The following is a 19,613-nucleotide window of genomic DNA, read 5'->3' as shown; positions in this document are numbered from 1 at the left end:
ATGCTTCCCTTATTTCTCCATTTTATAGTTATAGCTTAAATAAATATTATTTAATAGTTATATATCATATAAGGGCCTGATAAACCCAGGAGCCAGGGACCCACTGGCTCCTAAATGTCTGGATTATTCTCCATATCTATATACAAATACAACTGTTTGGCTCCTAAAAGTATGCCTGGGCTGGCTCCTAAATGTTAATGTCGACCCTGTGTATAGTACACAAATTACAAGCAGAGAGCAAATTAAAAATAGATTTTTTTCCCTAAGAGGGGTCTGAGGAAGCGTTAAGTGAAACGAGACCGTGTTAGGGGGAAATTCTATTTTTAATTTGCTTTCTGCTTGTAATTTGTATACTATATAATATAAAACTATTAAATGTGTGCATATACTTTTATTATTTATTTTGCCCCTTTTCATGCAATCTAGCTCTGAAAATGGAGGATTTTCTAATACTCAAAACGTGTAATGCACTCTGCTGACTTCTCAATGCAAACCCTGCTACATATATGTCCCTAATTGGCTTTAACTGATAACAACTATAATGTACTCTACACTAACTATGACAGTGATAAGCCTTGTTTTCTGTAGACTAAAGCCCAGATAGGCTCCTTCAAATAAGGCAAAAGGCGGGGTGGAGTTTGGCTACTGAAAAACAATTGCATTAAAAAGGATGTTCATTTGTTAATGTTTTGTTAAAAAACAAACAAAAAAACAACAACATTTAGAGCCAAATCAATAATTCAACAATTACACCTGACCACTTTATCAATAATGCCTCTGTTTAAATCTCTTGAAGAGACATACACATATATCTCTATGGTTTTGGCACACAACATGTTAATTGCACGTCATCTTTTAGCATCACTGCATATTATTAAAAGGGATCATACAACACACAGGCCCTTTAACCTGTGATGTAATCAATAAACCAGCAAAGTCTCCACTAACCTGTTGGCTTTAACCCTTGCAAAGGAGTAAAACACAGTTTTATGTAACCAATAATGCCATAATAATGCTATGCAAAGACTGCTAAAAACAGGTACACAATCCTTTCATCAGCCTACCTAGATTTACTCTTCTACAAAGGAGATCAAGAGAACAAAGCAAATTTGATAATAGCAGTAAAATGGAAAGTTGTTTTAAATGACATGCTCTATCTGAATCATGAAAGTTTAATTTTGACTATACTGTCCCTTTAAACAGAGTAATTGAAAATAAAAAATATGTAAAGGTTGAAAAAAATCCAGAAGCCTGTTATCTCATTAGTCTTTAGATTTTGCATTACTTCCTGCCTCTAGATTGGAAATTCATTAGCGAAAGGCTCCCTCGCCCCCTTTAAGTATATATATTTCAGGGGCAGAACTACCATTGGTGCAGTAGGTGTGGTGTTACCAGGGCTCAAGTACTGAGGGGGGGGGGGGCATAGCAGCCAATCTATACATAGGTGTGTGTCTAGATGGTCATTATCTGTGTATAAATACTTATTATACTGCACAGTAGATATTCCATTATTATACAGCACAGCATATTTATAGAGTATACATACTCATCATATTTACACACAGCAGTGTACTCATCAGGGTACAGTGTATAGACTCACATCATTATATAGTATGGTGTGCTCACTGCCAGTGCAATAAATACTCTGTATCATTAGAAAGTGTTGCATGCTCATTATCAGGGTGGGCCCCCAAAACATAATCTGCACCAGGGCCCTCTGTTCAGTAGGTCTGCTACTGATATGTTTTTATAAGTCTCTTATGTTTCTATGGTATCTGTTTAACATTACTAAATCTATGTGTCATGTATTTTGAAACGTGAAGATTTCCTGCTCATAGCTATGGCGAAAAGAATAGCATTGCAAATAAATGAGACTAACTAATAGGCATACACTGTTCACTATACTGTGTTCATCTATTTACATAACAGTAGAGGACTCTTCAGCCTTTGGCAATTGTTTGCACCTCTTGTTCATACTGAAAAAAAGACTAAGGAATTGGTTTGTGCTATGAACAATGTGATCAGCTCACTTTTCTGGTTTGGAAATCTTATTTTATTATTATTTGCTTTATTCAAACAAAAGGGGAAAACAAATCCTTTGTCACCTTTAAACGATTTTACATTTTCTTTTATGAAACGGGCATAAAAATGCAAAAAAGAGAATGTTCAATGTTAGAGCACGTTTCTTACAGCACTTGCATATAACTGTGCGGTTGAACACATATATCAGCTATAGAGCAGCAATGCATTGCTTGGACCTATAGGAATACATCTGGTCAGCCAATGACAAGACACATATGTGTGTAGCTACCAATCACAGCTAGCTCTCAGCAGTGAATTGCTGTTGCTGAGAATATGTACACATGCATTTCAACTTAAGATATCAAAAGAACAAAGTCAATTTAATAATAGAAGGGAATTTAAAAGTGTCTTAAAATCACATGCTCTAACACAGGATTCTTCAAACCACATTACTGGGTCACAACAACATGTGTACTGGGTCACAACTTGTGTGTGTGATGTAGGAGTGTTTGTGCTGTGTAAGAGTGTGTGGTGTGTGTGTGCTGTATGCAAGGTTGCCACCTCAGCCATGTTTTCCAGGACACTTATGAGTTATACATGTTGCAGGGTGTGCAGAGAGGAACATGAACAGTGCTATTTCAGTGTCACAATTTGTGTGCTGTCCAGAGTTTAAATGCATGTTCCTACCTGCACACCCTGCAGAATGTATAACTCATAAGTGTCCAGGAAAACATGACTGAGGTGGCAACCCTAGCTGTATGAGAGAGTGTGTGTTTTATGAGAGTGTGTGTGTTATGCATGTGTGTGTGTGTGTGTTTGTGCATGTGTTATATGAAAGTGTGTGTTGTATGAGTGTGTGTGTGTGTGTGTGTGTGTGTTATGCATGTAATATGAGAGTGTGTGTGTGTTTGTGCATGTGTTATATGAACATGTGTGTTGTATGAGAGTGTGTGTGTGTTATGCATGTAATATGAGAGTGTGTGTGTGTTATGCATGTAATATGAGAGTGTGTGTGTGTGTTTGTGCATGTGTTATATGAACATGTGTGTTGTATGAGAGTGTGTGTGTTATGCATGTAATATGAGAGTGTGTGTGTGTTTGTGCATGTGTTATATGAACATGTGTGTTGTATGAGAGTGTGTGTGTTATGCATGTTATATGAGAGTGTGTGTGTGTTTGTGCATGTGTTATATGAACATGTGTTGTATGAGAGTGTGTGTGTTATGCATGTTATATGAGAGTGTGTGTGTGTTTGTGCATGTGTTATATGAACGTGTGTGTTGTATGAGAGTGTGTGTGTGTTATGCATGTAATATGAGAGTGTGTGTGTGTTTGTGCATGTGTTATATGAACGTGTGTGTTGTATGAGAGTGTGTGTGTGTTATGCATGTAATATGAGAGTGTGTGTGTGTTTGTGCATGTGTTATATGAACGTGTGTGTTGTATGAGAGTGTGTGTGTGTTATGCATGTTATATGAGAGTGTGTGTGTGTTTGTGCATGTGTTATATGAACGTGTGTGTTGTATGAGAGTGTGTGTTATGCATGTAATATGAGAGTGTGTGTGTGTTTGTGCATGTGTTATATGAACGTTTGTGTTGTATGAGAGTGTGTGTGTGTTATGCATGTAATATGAGAGTGTGTGTGTGTGTTTGTGCATGTGTTATATGAACGTGTGTGTTGTATGAGAGTGTGTGTGTGTTATGCATGTAATATGAGAGTGTGTGTGTGTTTGTGCATGTGTTATATGAAAGTGTGTGTGTTATGCATGTAATATGAGAGTGTGTGTGTGTTTGTGCATGTGTTATATGAAAGTGTGTGTTGTATGAGAGTGTGTGTGTGTTATGCATGTAATATGAGTGTGTGTGTGTGTTTGTGCATGTGTTATATGAAAGTGTGTGTGTTATGCATGTAATATGAGAGTGTGTGTGTGTTTGTGCATGTGTTATATGAACATGTGTGTTGTATGAGAGTGTGTGTGTGTTATGCATGTAATATGAGAGTGTGTGTGTGTTATGCATGTAATATGAGAGTGTGTGTATGTTTGTGCATGTGTTATATGAACGTGTGTGTTGTATGAGAGTGTGTGTGTGTTATGCATGTAATATGAGAGTGTGTGTGTGTTTGTGCATGTGTTATATGAACGTGTGTGTTGTATGAGAGTGTGTGTGTGTTATGCATGTAATATGAGAGTGTGTGTGTGTTTGTGCATGTGTTATATGAACGTGTGTGTTGTATGAGAGTGTGTGTGTGTTATGCATGTAATATGAGAGTGTGTGTGTGTTTGTGCATGTGTTATATGAACGTGTGTGTTGTATGAGAGTGTGTGTGTGTTATGCATGTTATATGAGAGTGTGTGTGTGTTTGTGCATGTGTTATATGAACGTGTGTGTTGTATGAGAGTGTGTGTGTGTGTTATGCATGTAATATGAGAGTGTGTGTGTGTTTGTGCATGTGTTATATGAACGTTTGTGTTGTATGAGAGTGTGTGTGTGTTATGCATGTAATATGAGAGTGTGTGTGTGTTTGTGCATGTGTTATATGAACGTGTGTGTTGTATGAGAGTGTGTGTGTGTTATGCATGTAATATGAGAGTGTGTGTGTGTTTGTGCATGTGTTATATGAACGTGTGTGTTGTATGAGAGTGTGTGTGTGTTATGCATGTAATATGAGAGTGTGTGTGTGTTTGTGCATGTGTTATATGAAAGTGTGTGTGTTATGCATGTAATATGAGAGTGTGTGTGTGTGTTTGTGCATGTGTTATATGAAAGTGTGTGTTGTATGAGAGTGTGTGTGTGTTATGCATGTAATATGAGAGTGTGTGTGTGTTTGTGCATGTGTTATATGAAAGTGTGTGTGTTATGCATGTAATATGAGAGTGTGTGTGTGTTTGTGCATGTGTTATATGAACATGTGTGTTGTATGAGAGTGTGTGTGTGTTATGCATGTAATATGAGAGTGCGTGTGTGTTATGCATGTAATATGAGAGTGTGTGTGTGTTTGTGCATGTGTTATATGAAAGTGTGTGTTGTATGAGAGTGTGTGTGTGTTATGCATGTAATATGAGAGTGTGTGTGTGTTTGTGCATGTGTTATATGAAAGTGTGTGTTGTATGAGAGTGTGTGTGTTATGCATGTAATATGAGAGTGTGTGTGTGTTTGTGCATGTGTTATATGAAAGTGTGTGTTGTATGAGAGTGTGTGTGTGTTATGCATGTAATATGAGAGTGTGTGTGTGTTATGCATGTAATATGAGAGTGTGTGTGTGTTTGTGCATGTGTTATATGAACGTGTGTGTTGTATGAGAGTGTGTGTGTGTGTTATGCATGTAATATGAGAGTGTGTGTGTGTTTGTGCATGTGTTATATGAACGTTTGTGTTGTATGAGAGTGTGTGTGTGTTATGCATGTAATATGAGAGTGTGTGTGTGTTATGCATGTAATATGAGAGTGTGTGTGTGTTTGTGCATGTGTTATATGAAAGTGTGTGTTGTATGAGAGTGTGGCAGTGCACATTTGAACTGAGCATGGCTGGTGAGCCATATCTGCGTATCCAAACTTCATCAACCTGTATCCAGCTCTGAAGCTGAAGTGTATTGCTGCTCTGAAGCTGACTTTAACTAACTCTACCACATTGTTGAAGTTATGTGCAAACAATAGTTCAATCAGAAAACAAAACACTGCTTTTATGTCACTTTTCCAGAACATAAAAGTTATTTCAAAAACAGTTGACTTTTCAATAAAGAGGTTCAAGAACAATTTTAAAGCCCAGTTCAAAGTATTTTTGAATGACATTTAAAATAGCATTAATTATGCTTGAGTGTAAAAATTGTGATTTGTCCCACATTCTTTAGTGAGGCCAAAAAGCAAATTCTGCAAATGAACGCTTTTAGCAAATTGCAGCTTTTTGAAAACCTAGGTTATGGATTTTGCTTTTAGGCCCCTCTAGGGAGCGTGGGAAAAATCACAATTTTTACACAAAAGCAAAAATATCTTTTTTCAGGTGTTTGAAAATGGGTTTCTACTTCTCTTTCTTCAAATAGCACATTTCTGTGAATGATTTACTTTTTTTCACTGGATTAACTAGGAACATTCACTCTGTCAATAAGAAGCATTTCAGGGTTATACTACGCAGGAGCTCACTTTCTGTGGGTAGTGGAAAGCTACAGAGGCAGATGTCTCTTCAGTATTTACAAACACTGCTAATGCAACCTTTGACAGGTGTTTTTGCTTTTAAACACACAATATGTCAGGTATTTAAAGAGTCTTATTTTAATAAATACTTGTGAAAAACCTTTTAAGGCCACAATTGTATTAGCTAATGTAATCCTACATTTCTACCTCACATGGAAGAGAACTGGAAATTCACGCTGTGTGGGCGTTGTAACTTAACCGCTAGTAATTATCATGCATTTCAATATATTGTATGACATTCAGAGATAAATATATTGTATGCAAAGCTGACTGCAGAGAAGGAAAGCTTAGTAAAACATTCTCAGAATAATTACCATAACCATTTAGAACAGATGCTAAAAACTACAACTCTAAAAACTGAATCTACATCCAAATTTTAAGACAAAATATGGAGATGTGTTACAGTGTATCTTTATGTAAATATATATATATATATATATATATATATATATATATATATATGTAAAAATAAATATATTCTGTATATATAAATAAACTTACAATTATAATCTCTTAGGCAGAATGTTGGCTGTATTTAATATAAAGAACAACTTCCATAAACTTTAAAGGGATATTCCAGCCAAAATTGTAAACCACATAGGTGCATTTCGGTATTGAACAGAAGAACTTTTGTAATATACATGCATTAGCAAAAATGCTTCTAATAAAAGCTATAGCTGTTTCAAAAGTGTATTTAGGTATGCACCGTGCACCAGCATTTTAAAGGGATACTAACCCCACATTTTTTCTTTCATGGTTCAGAGCATGCAATTTTAATCAACTTTCTAATTTACTCCTATTATCAATTTTTCTTTGTTCTCATGTTATCTTGATTTGAAAAAGCAGTAATAAAAGGTTAGGAGCCAGCCCATTTTTTAGTTCAGCACCTTGGTAGAGCTTGCCGATTGGTTTGCTACATTTAGCCACAAATCATCAAGTGATACCCAGGTGCTGAACAAAAAATGGTCTGGCTATAAAGCTTACAGTTCTGCTTTTTCAAATCAAGATAGCATGAGTACAAAGAAAAATTGATAATAGGAGTAAATTAGAAAGGTGCTTAAAATCTCATGCTCTATCTGAATCATGAAAGAAAAAAAATGGGTTTACTATCCCTTTAAGCACAGCACTTGCTCAGAGAGCCTAAGGTGCTTGTACCATCTGGTAATGACTCAATTTGTTATTTGCTGACATGATACAAGTCCCACTGATGATCTGTGCAGCTGCAATATTTAAAATGTGGGTGCAGTGAGAATATCTAGCTATGCTTCACATGCACGTGCAGAGACAAATGCTAACACTAAGGGCTAGATTTATCAAGCCCTTGCGGCAGCAAGTTCTCACAAGAACTTGCTCGCCGCGATTTATCAAGCAGCGGTCACCAGACCGCTGCTTCCCTAACATCTTCGCCACCTCTATTGTGGCGAAATGAAATCTCCTCGGTCGAGTCCGACCGAGGAGATTGACAGCTCCTGCCCGTGCGTGATTGGCTGTGCGCGGGCAGGGGGCGGGATTGCACGCGAGTGCAAAATTGCGCTCGTGTGCAATGTTAATTACCTGCGGGTAATTTCGCCCCGCCACAGGCGAGCTGAGGCGTACAGGGGCGCGTATACGCGCCCCTGTACGCCTCAGCATTGATAAATCTAGCCCTAAAACAGTCATATCTTTTACTAGAAGCATTTTTGCCAATACATTTATATTGCAAATATGTTTCTATTCAAATATGTAATAAATCTATCTGCATTTAAATGTTGACTGGAATGTCCCTTTAAAAAGAAGGTTATGTGCAAGAAAAGGGTTAATTACAATTCTGGGGACATAAAATAATTTGTGGTACTAAGAAGAAAATTGACCAGTATCCTTGACATTTTAACCACTTCAGGATCAGGAATTTTAGAGACAAACTTCCAGGATTTTTTTAGCATTTTTGCTATTATTCGGTATAAACAGAAATAGAGCCTTGTTGTTTTTTTTTTTTTTTTTTTACCTATCAAAACTATATATTTTTAGTAGCTAACCCAAGTTATTGATCTGGGCATTTTGGGTATATTTCATGCCACCGTTTCACTGCCAAAAGCAATAATATTAAAACAATTGCTAGCATTTTCACAAACTTTGGTTTTCTTACTTAAATTATTTACATATGTTTGTGGAGTTATAACACAAATGATTGTGAAAGCTTCTTTGGGATCCCCTTTGTTCAGCAATAGCAGATATGTATGGTGTTGCCTTTGCTTTTTGGTAAGTAGAAGGCTATTGTAGCTGCGCAGCACACTTGTAAGGTTAATTTTAGCTGTAGTGTAGAGAAGTGATGTGTGGGGAGATCAGTGACTGGTGAGGCATTGGCTAGTATCAGAGCCAGATAAAACACACATATGAACTTGATAGGGGTAGCTTAGCTTAAATTCACCACCCCTTCAATACAACGTACAATCTCAGTGCTGCATTTTAAAAAGCTCTTCTTCCTGCAAGTTGCAACTCCCTCCCCTCTTCCCTGATTGGTCTAACTGTGTCGTGCATCAGGTTTTTCACTCATATTACAAGTTGAAAGTAAACGCTATCACTTGAACACAAGTACTCAAGTTAACTCGCGCCCTCAGAGTTCTGTTTAAGTTTCTCAAAACAAAAAAATAGCACAAAACACATCAAAAATACATTACAAGTACAGTTACAGCAAGTGCCTTATTTGCCTAGGTCAAAATACGCCCCTGACTCATAACACCACCTAAAAAAATGTAAAATTTAAAAAAAAAAAAAAAAAATTGCACAAAAGTTATAAAGGTTCAAAGGTATATATATATATATATATATATATATATATATATATATATATATATATATATATATATATATATATATATGTGTGTGTGTGTGTGTGTGTAGTGTGTACGTATATATTTATAAACATATATACACATAAACACATGAATGCAGAAGTATAAATATATAGACATATAGATAAGAGCTTTGCAGTCAAGTAGATGAAAATATGAAAAAGCATATTTATGTAATATTCAAATTTAATAAAGGTTTTAACTATGTATTCACTGTAAATATTTCACATTCCAATGTTCTACACATAGCATTTATTTATAAATAGATATTTCTATATAAGTCTGTATATATCTATACCTATATATAATCATGTATATAAATAGGTAAAGATATATATTATACCACAAAAACATCAGATATATGTAAGAAATATGTATTTATGAATAAATAGAACATATTCTTCGATGTGAGGAACATTGGAATGTGAAATATATTTTCATGGTGGGGTAGTGCACTCTAAAATATGCGATCGGATTTGAGCGCAAGTAGGGTAGTTTACTTTCAACTCATAATATGAGCGCAACCCTATACGCACAAAAACAGAATTTATGCTTACCTGATAAATTACTTTCTCCAACGGTGTGTCCGGTCCACGGCGTCATCCTTACTTGTGGGATATCTCTTCCCCAACAGCAAATGGCAAAGAGTCCCAGCAAAGCTGGCCATATAGTCCCTCCTAGGCTCCGCCCACCCCAGTCATTCGACCGACGGACAGGAGGAAAAATATAGGAGAAACCATATGGTACCGTGGTGACTGTAGTTAGAGAAAATAATTCATCAGACCTGATTAAAAAACCAGGGCGGGCCGTGGACCGGACACACCGTTGGAGAAAGTAATTTATCAGGTAAGCATAAATTCTGTTTTCTCCAACATTGGTGTGTCCGGTCCACGGCGTCATCCTTACTTGTGGGAACCAATACCAAAGCTTTAGGACACGGATGAAGGGAGGGAGCAAATCAGGTTACCTAAACGGAAGGCACCACGGCTTGCAAAACCTTTCTCCCAAAAATAGCCTCCGAAGAAGCAAAAGTATCAAATTTGTAAAATTTGGCAAAAGTGTGCAGTGAAGACCAAGTCGCTGCCTTACATATCTGGTCAACAGAAGCCTCGTTCTTGAAGGCCCATGTGGAAGCCACAGCCCTAGTGGAGTGAGCTGTGATTCTTTCAGGAGGCTGCCGTCCGGCAGTCTCATAAGCCAATCGGATGATGCTTTTAAGCCAAAAGGAAAGAGAGGTAGAAGTTGCTTTTTGACCTCTCCTTTTACCAGAATAAACAACAAACAAAGAAGATGTTTGTCTGAAATCTTTTGTAGCCTCTAAAAAGAATTTTAGAGCACGGACTACGTCCAAATTGTGTAACAAACGTTCCTTCTTTGAAACTGGATTCGGACACAAAGAAGGTACAACTATCTCCTGGTTAATATTTTTGTTAGAAACAACCTTTGGAAGAAAACCAGGCTTAGTACGCAAAACCACCTTATCTGCATGGAACACCAGATAGGGCGGAGAACACTGCAGAGCAGATAACTCAGAAACTCTTCTAGCAGAAGAAATAGCAACCAAAAACAAAACTTTCCAAGATAGTAACTTAATATCTATGGAATGAAAAGGTTCAAACGGAACCCCTTGAAGAACTGAAAGAACTAGATTTAGACTCCAGGGAGGAGTCAAAGGTCTGTAAACAGGCTTGATCCTGACCAGAGCCTGAACAAATGCTTGAACATCTAGCACAGCTGCCAGTCTTTTGTGTAGTAAGACAGATAAAGCAGAGATCTGTCCCTTTAGAGAACTTGCAGATAATCCTTTCTCCAAACCTTCTTGTAGAAAGGAGAGAATCCTAGGAATTTTTATCTTATTCCATGGGAATCCTTTGGATTCACACCAACAGATATATCTTTTCCATATCTTATGGTAAATCTTTCTAGTTACCGGTTTTCTGGCCTGAACCAGAGTATCTATCACGGAATCTGAAAACCCACGCTTCGATAGAATCAAGCGTTCAATCTCCAAGCCGTCAGCTGGAGGGAAACCAGATTTGGATGTTCGAATGGACCCTGAACAAGAAGGTCCTGTCTCAAAGGTAGCTTCCATGGTGGAACCGATGACATATTCACCAGGTCTGCATACCAAGTCCTGCGTGGCCACGCAGGAGCTATCAAGATCACCGAGGCCCTCTCCTGATTGATCCTGGCTACCAGCCTGGGAATGAGAGGAAACGGTGGAAATGCATAAGCTAGGTTGAAAGTCCAAGGGGCTACTAGTGCATCTACTAGAGTCGCCTTGGGATCCCTGGATCTGGACCCGTAGCAAGGAACCTTGAAGTTCTGACGAGACGCCATCAGATCCATGTCTGGAATGCCCCATAATTGAGTTATCTGGGCAAAGATCTCCGGGTGGAGTTCCCACTCCCCCGGATGGAATGTCTGACGACTCAGATAATCCGCCTCCCAGTTTTCCACACCTGGGATGTGGATCGCAGACAGGTGGCAGGAGTGATCCTCTGCCCATTGAATTATTTTGGTCACTTCTTTCATCGCCAGGGAACTCCTTGTTCCCCCCTGATGATTGATATACGCAACGGTCGTCATGTTGTCTGATTGGAATCTTATGAATCTGGCCTTTGCTAGTTGAGGCCAAGTCCTGAGAGCATTGAATATCGCTCTCAGTTCCAGAATGTTTATCGGGAGAAGAGACTCTTCCCGAGACCATAGACCCTGAGCTTTCAGGGATTCCCAGACCGCGCCCCAGCCCACTAGACTGGCGTCGGTCGTGACAATGACCCAATCTGGTCTGCGGAAGCTCATTCCCTGGGATAGATTGTCCAGGGTCAGCCACCAACGGAGTGAATCTCTGGTCTTCTGATCTACTTGAATCATTGGAGACAAGTCTGTATAGTCCCCATTCCACTGTTTGAGCATGCACAGTTGTAATGGTCTTAGATGAATTTGTGCAAAAGGAACTATGTCCATTGCTGCAACCATCAACCCTACTACTTCCATGCACTGCGCTATGGAAGGACGAGGAGCAGAATGAAGAACTTGACAAGTGCTTAGAAGTTTTGACTTTCTGACCTCTGTCAGAAAAATCCTCATTTCTAAGGAATCTATTATTGTTCCCAAGAAGGGAACTCTTGTCGACGGAGACAGAGAACTTTTTTCTATGTTCACCTTCCATCCGTGTGATCTGAGAAAGGCCAGAACGATGTCTGTATGAGCCTTTGCTTTTGACAGGGACGACGCTTGTATTAGAATGTCGTCCAAGTAAGGTACTACTGCAATGCCCCTCGGTCTTAGAACCGCTAGAAGGGACCCTAGTACCTTTGTGAAAATCCTTGGAGCAGTGGCTAACCCGAATGGGAGGGCCACAAACTGGTAATGCTTGTCCAGAAAAGCGAACCTTAGGAACTGATGATGTTCTTTGTGGATAGGAATATGTAGGTACGCATCCTTTAGATCCACGGTAGTCATAAATTGACTTTCCTGGATAGTGGGTAGAATCGTTCGAATGGTTTCCATCTTGAACGATGGTACCCTGAGAAATTTGTTTAGGATCTTCAAATCCAAAATTGGTCTGAAAGTTCCCTCTTTTTTGGGAACTATGAACAGATTGGAATAAAATCCCATTCCTTGTTCCTTTATTGGAACTGGGTGTATCACTCCCATCTTTAACAGGTCTTCTACACAATGTAAGAACGTCTGTCTCTTTTTTTTTTTTTTTTTTTTTTTTAAATATTTTTATTGAGGTTATTAGAATTGGATACAATAAAAGCTTAACAGACATCAATGTACAGATATGATATTACATTACCATACAAAACAATGCAAATAGAACCGCCACTCATAGAGGTGTTGCATACCCTTTACAGATAAGTAGCTACAGAGCAAGAGAGTAATAATCCGAACAATAACAAACATGAGAAATTTGAGTCTCTCTTTAAACTGGTCGAGAGTCCCTTTAGTTACTCGCTGAGGCACCTATAAGTCCAATGAGGGAAACATTTTTGAAGATGAAACTGAAATAACATTTAAGAACATTCTTGGACATCAAAGGCAAGTATCATATGTCATAAACCAATGTCACAATATTCATTCATATAATAAGTAGTGGCGTACCATGAGAATTGAATAGTACAAATGTCTAAGAATGAAACCTCATTTTTATATATTAGTTATATATTTGTTAGGGTTCCCTGCTTTACTCAGAGGGGGGTCACTTATGGACCTGAGAATTCTAATAAAAAATGAGAAGGGAAATTGGCATTTGAGAGGTCACTTTTGGACCTTAATAATGATAGTGGGGGGGGGTTAGCAGCGGGCAAGAGCCGCTCGAAATTAAAATGGGGGGGGTGGGGGACGTGGCAAGTCAATAATAAATAACCATCTAAGCTGAAGTGTAAAGATAATGAGGAACAGCTAGATGACTCCTTGCACCTCTATTTTCAAACAAAAATAAAACAATTGCGGTTTTCTTGGGCCTTACTAGACTTGTAAATTTGAGGAAAATTAGCATTTGGAGTGGTCGCTCTTGGGCCGAGGAAAGATCTGTGAGGATTTGTTACTTAGACCATAAGATAAACAGATAGAGCCAAACATCCAGGAACTAAATGTATAAGCAGTGAGATAGTCAGCTGACAATCAAACAATAATAAACATGTAAGCTAGAAATTACCTGTATTGAAACATTAGAATTGAATATCTTAAAAGTACTGAGATCTGTGAGGATTTGTTACTTAGACCATAAGATAAACAGAGCCAAACATCCAGGAACTAAATGTATAAGCAGTGAGACAGTCAGTTGACAATCAAACAATAATAAACATGTAAGCTAGAAATTACCTGTATTTAAACATTAGAATTGAATATCTTAAAAGTACTGAGATGCTTATGAGTACCCTATTGCTACTGCAGTGGACCTCCAGAGAAAGTGGTGCAGCATTATGAGGTCACAGAAACCATCTACGAATATATTCAAATCTGTAGGGTATAGGTTGCAGTTAGATATTCAATATAGAAGATTATCTAAAAACTAAACACTCAACCTCAGAATGGGAGCATGCATTAGAGGCAAACATTGACATGGTGAGCCAACAGACTAACATTTCCTTTAACATCTTAATTATATTATGTCCCTTACACTATTTAACTCCTTAGCTGCAGGATATTGTCATGTACTTATATTAGTAACCAGGGGGAATGTCGCACTCAGCAGCTCCTGTTAGATACGTTTAAAATGGTATCCTACTTCTGCTCCATAAAAACCAGTATGGGTCATTAAATGATAAATAATAAACATGCTGGGATCATTATGGCAGGAAATCCCCCAATAAACATAGCAGGGCCTATAGAGAGGACTTACAAAAAGTTATACATATGGAAAGTTGTTGGGAACCTTCTATTAACAGAATGTCCACTACTGAACCAAAAGTAATGTGTAAGAAACATCCATATTTATATATTATTCGTACAAGCTTAATATTTTCACCTACAAAATAACAATTCCTTAACACAAACTGTAGTTTTTCTGCTAGAATCATGAACCAGCATATGTAATAGCAAAAGAGAAAGTTATGACTAGATAGACATAATCTCAAACACGTATATTAGATAAAGTAATAGAACTGTATGAGTATTTCAGACTGTTAGGTCGTCATCCAAACATAAGCAGTCACTGTAGTAAACATTCCCACAGCCAGTGGATCTAATACTAGGCCATTTGGAGGTTAAGTCAATCGCCTAAGGATACAGAGTCCCTTACCCGATGCCAGCTTTGGAGAGGCAAAAGTCAGTATGGTCGGCTCGAGTATAGAGCTGCTCAGCTGTGCCGGGATTCCGCGGCGACCAAGTCGTGGAGTATACAAGCAGCGGTGATAGCGGGTCATTTGGCTGCAAATTCAGCAGCCCAAGAGCTCCATCCTTATCAGCCGTATGCAGGAATCTCAGGTGCTCCGGAGCCCAACCATGGGAGTCGGCCGCCCTTCCCCGATCAGGCAACGAAGGTGTGTAATCCGTCTTCTCCTCAGAGCTAAGATAGAGGTGTAAAATAGGAGAGTGCTTAGTTAGTAGTTGCTGCCCGGCTCGGGTCGATTCTTCAACAAGGCTCAGTTCAGATTCCATCTGGACTGAATTTCTCTCAGTCTTATCTATAGGAGGCTGAGTAGACGTGTGAGCTAACCGCTGTCCTCCATAGTCGCAGAGATTCTCTGGCTGGGGCCTTGGAAACGGATCTAGTACTGCGTTTTCCTTTACCGGATGATCAAACAGGGTAACATGCTTATCCAGAGTGGTTCTCCTCACAGGTGGTAAAACAGGCTTTTGTATTGCTAGCGGTGCGTTTGTGCTATAATTACAGCTTCTAATCCAGGCTAGCGCGGCGAGTTGGGAATCCTCCTTCTCTCTGGGTGCCCCATGTTGCTCAGTATCTTCCGTTTCAGCTGCCATCTTGGCTGTGTATACCCCATGCATAGGAGACTCGTTTCTTATAATATTTTTAAGGTCAGCAAATCTGTTGTCCATCTGATGTTCCAAATTTTTAATTAGAGCTCTAATCAGTTTACTTTGATATTCCTCCATTTCCAGAAGCTGTGCTCAGGACGACCAGAGGGGGAGAAGTGAATAGATATTAAGCCGACTCTTCTGTTCTTAATAAGTTATTTAAGCACTTTCTCTTGAGTATAGTGATTAGAAAATAGTGTCCGTTTACTCCTTGTGATGTCTTGATTGCAATTCTGAAGTTTAACAACTTGGATGTGTGGGTTATGTATGAATATCTGATAAATTGTCTATGGTCTTTGTAGAGCTTCAGAAATTGCTGCCGGCCATGATGGATGCTTGGTCACGCCCCAGAACGTCTGTCTCTTTATTTGGTTTAAGGATAAGTGAGACATGTGGAACCTTCCCCTTGGGGGTAGTTCCCTGAATTCCAGGAGATAACCCTGAGAAACTATTTCTAGCGCCCAGGGATCCTGAACATCTCTTGCCCAAGCCTGAGCAAAGAGAGAGAGTCTGCCCCCCACTAGATCCGGTCCCGGATCGGGGGCTACTCCTTCATGCTGTTTTGTTAGCAGCGGCAGGCTTCTTGGCCTGCTTACCCTTGTTCCAGCCTTGCATCGGTTTCCAGGCTGGTTTGGGTTGTGAGGCATTACCCTCTTGCTTAGAGGATGCAGAATTAGAGGCCGGTCCGTTCCTGAAATTGCGAAAGGAACGAAAATTAGACTTATTCTTGGCCTTGAAAGGCCTATCTTGTGGAAGGGCGTGGCCCTTTCCCCCAGTGATGTCTGAAATAATCTCTTTCAATTCTGGTCCAAATAGAGTTTTACCTTTGAAAGGGATGTTAAGCAATTTTGTCTTGGATGACACATCCGCTGACCAAGACTTTAGCCAAAGCGCTCTGCGCGCCACGATAGCAAACCCTGAATTTTTCGCCGCTAATCTAGCTAATTGCAAAGCGGCATCTAAAATAAAAGAGTTAGCCAACTTAAGTGCGTGAACTCTGTCCATAACCTCCTCATATGGAGTCTCTCTACTAAGCAAGTTTTCTAGTTCTTCGAACCAGAACCACGCTGCTGTAGTGACAGGAACAATGCACGAAATGGGTTGTAGAAGGTAACCTTGCTGTACAAAAATCTTTTTAAGCAAACCTTCCAATTTTTTATCCATAGGATCTTTGAAAGCACAACTATCCTCGATAGGAATAGTAGTGCGTTTGTTTAGAGTAGAAACTGCCCCCTCGACCTTAGGGACTGTCTGCCATAAGTCCTTTCTGGGGTCAACCATAGGAAATAATTTCTTAAATATAGGGGGGGGGGACAAAAGGTATGCCGGGCTTTTCCCACTCCTTATTCACTATGTCCGCCACCCGCTTGGGTATAGGAAAAGCGTCGGGGTGCACCGGAACCTCTAGGAACTTGTCCATCTTGCATAATTTCTCTGGAATGACCAAGTTGTCACAATCATCCAGAGTAGATAACACCTCCTTAAGCAGTGCGCGGAGATGTTCTAATTTAAATTTAAATGTCACAACATCAGGTTCAGCTTGTTGAGAATTTTTTCCTGAATCTGAAATTTCCCCATCTGACAAAACCTCCCTCATGGCCCCTTCAGATTGGTGTGAGGGTATGACAGAACAATTATCATCAGCGCCCTCCTGCTCTTCAGTGTTTAAAACAGAGCAATCGCGCTTTCTCTGATAAGTAGGCATTTTGGATAAAATATTTGCTATGGAGTTATCCATTACAGCCGTTAATTGTTGCATGGTAATAAGCATTGGCGCGCTAGATGTACTAGGGGCCTCCTGTGTGGGCAAAACTGGTGTAGACACAGTAGGAGATGATGTAGTATCATGTTTACTCCCCTCATCTGAGGAATCATCTTGGGCAATTTCATTATCTGTGGCAGTACTGTCCTTACTTTGTTTGGACGCTATGGCACAATTATCACATAAATTTAAATGGGGAGACACATTGGCTTTCATACATATAGAACATAGCTTATCCGAAGGCACAGACATGTTAAACAGGCTTAAACTTGTCAACAAAGCACAAAAAACGTTTTAAAACAAAACCGTTACCAAAATTTCACCACAGTGTCTTAAAGCATTAAGAGTATTGCACACCAAATTTCAGAGCTTTAACCCTTAAAATAACGGAACCGGAGCCGTTTACAAATTTAACCCCTATACAGTCCCAGCTATAGCCTTTGCTGAGACCCAACCAAGCCCAGAGGGGAATACGATACCAATTGACGCCTTCTAGAAACTTTTCCAGCAAATTTCAGATCCTCACACATGCATCTGCATGCCCTGCTCTCAAAAAACAACTGCGCAGTAATGGCGTGAAAATGAGGCTCAGCCTACAACTAGGAAGGCCCCCTGACTGGAAAAGGTGTCTAACATAGTGCCTGCCGTTTAATAAACGTTTCCCAAGTTTATTAATTGTGAATTGTCAGCATAAATATGAATAAAATGCCCAAATAAAGCAATCGATTTAGCCCATAAAAATGTCTACCAGTTTTATAGCCCATATTAAGCCCTTTATTCTGTTTGTTTGACTAAGAAAATGGCTTACCGGTCCCCATGAGGGGAAATGACAGCCTTCCAGCATTACATGGTCTTGTTAGAAATATGGCTAGTCATACCTTAAGCAGAAAAGTCTGCTAACTGTTTCCCCCAACTGAAGTTACTTCATCTCAACAGTCCTATGTGGAAACAGCAATCGATTTTAGTTACTGTCTGCTAAAATCATCTTCCTCTCACAAACAGAAATCTTCATCCTTTTCTGTTTCAGAGTAAATAGTACAAACCAGCACTATTTTAAAATAACAAACACTTGATAGAAGAATAAAAACTACATTTAAACACCAAAAAACTCTTAACCATCTCCGTGGAGATGTTGCCTGTGCAACGGCAAAGAGAATGACTGGGGTGGGCGGAGCCTAGGAGGGACTATATGGGCAGCTTTGCTGGGACTCTTTGCCATTTCCTGTTGGGGAAGAGATATCCCACAAGTAAGGATGACGCCGTGGACCGGACACACCAATGTTGGAGAAAAGCTTACTTCTAGCGTAGTTAAAGGGATAGTAAACACCAAAAATGTTATTGTTTAAAAAGATAGACAATCCCTTTATTTACCATTGCCCAGTTTTGCATAACCAACACTGTTATAGAAATATACTTTTTACCTCTGTAATTACCTTGTATCTAAGCTTCTGCTGACTGTCTCCTTATCTCAGATCTTTTGACAGACTTGCATTTCAGGCAATTAGTGCTGACTCTTAAATAACTTTATGTGCATGATTACAATGTTATCTATATGAAACACATGAACTAACGCCCTCTAGCTGTGAAAAACTGTCAAATGCAGAGGCGGCCTTCAAGGGCTTAGAAATTAGCATATGAGCCTACCTAGGTTAACCTTTCAACTAAGAATAACAAGAGACAAAGCAAATTTGATGTTAAAAGTAAATTAGAAAGTTGTTTAAAATGACATGCTTAGCTGAGTCATGAAAGTTTAATTTGGACTTTACTATCCCTTTAACACAGAGGCAGGAGCGTTAAATAATGTTCCACTTGTAATCTGACCCGTAATGTTGTAAGAGACCATTCACTAAATGGCATCAAGAAGCAGCCAGCCAGCAGTTGCAAATGCCAGTAAGGTATTGTCATGTATAGAAAGAAGTATTAATTCATGTAATGAAAATATTATTTTACCTCTGTATAAATCACTGGTAAGATCCCACAATGAATATGAAATGCAATTTTGGGCAACATTTTTTAGGACATTCAAGAAATGGAAAAAGCGCAGAAGACGGTGACAAATTGATAAAGGTAACGGAATATTTGAAGGCAGGAAAGGTTGCAGTTATTTATCATGGAAAAGAGGCATCTCAGAGTGGATACGATTATGTTATTCAAATATATACAGGATCCATATAAGCAATTCTCAGCTGACCTGTTTATCAATAACACTGTACGAAGGACAAGAGGTCATCCTTTATAGCTTGAGGAACAGCTATTTTACCTGCAACAGTGAAAGGGGTTCAGTAACAATATGAATATAGCATTATTTATCAAAAG

This window comes from Bombina bombina, chromosome 2 (genome assembly GCF_027579735.1).
Source record: "Bombina bombina isolate aBomBom1 chromosome 2, aBomBom1.pri, whole genome shotgun sequence".
Taxonomy (NCBI): domain Eukaryota; kingdom Metazoa; phylum Chordata; class Amphibia; order Anura; family Bombinatoridae; genus Bombina; species Bombina bombina.
This window is presented reverse-complemented; position numbering follows the sequence as displayed.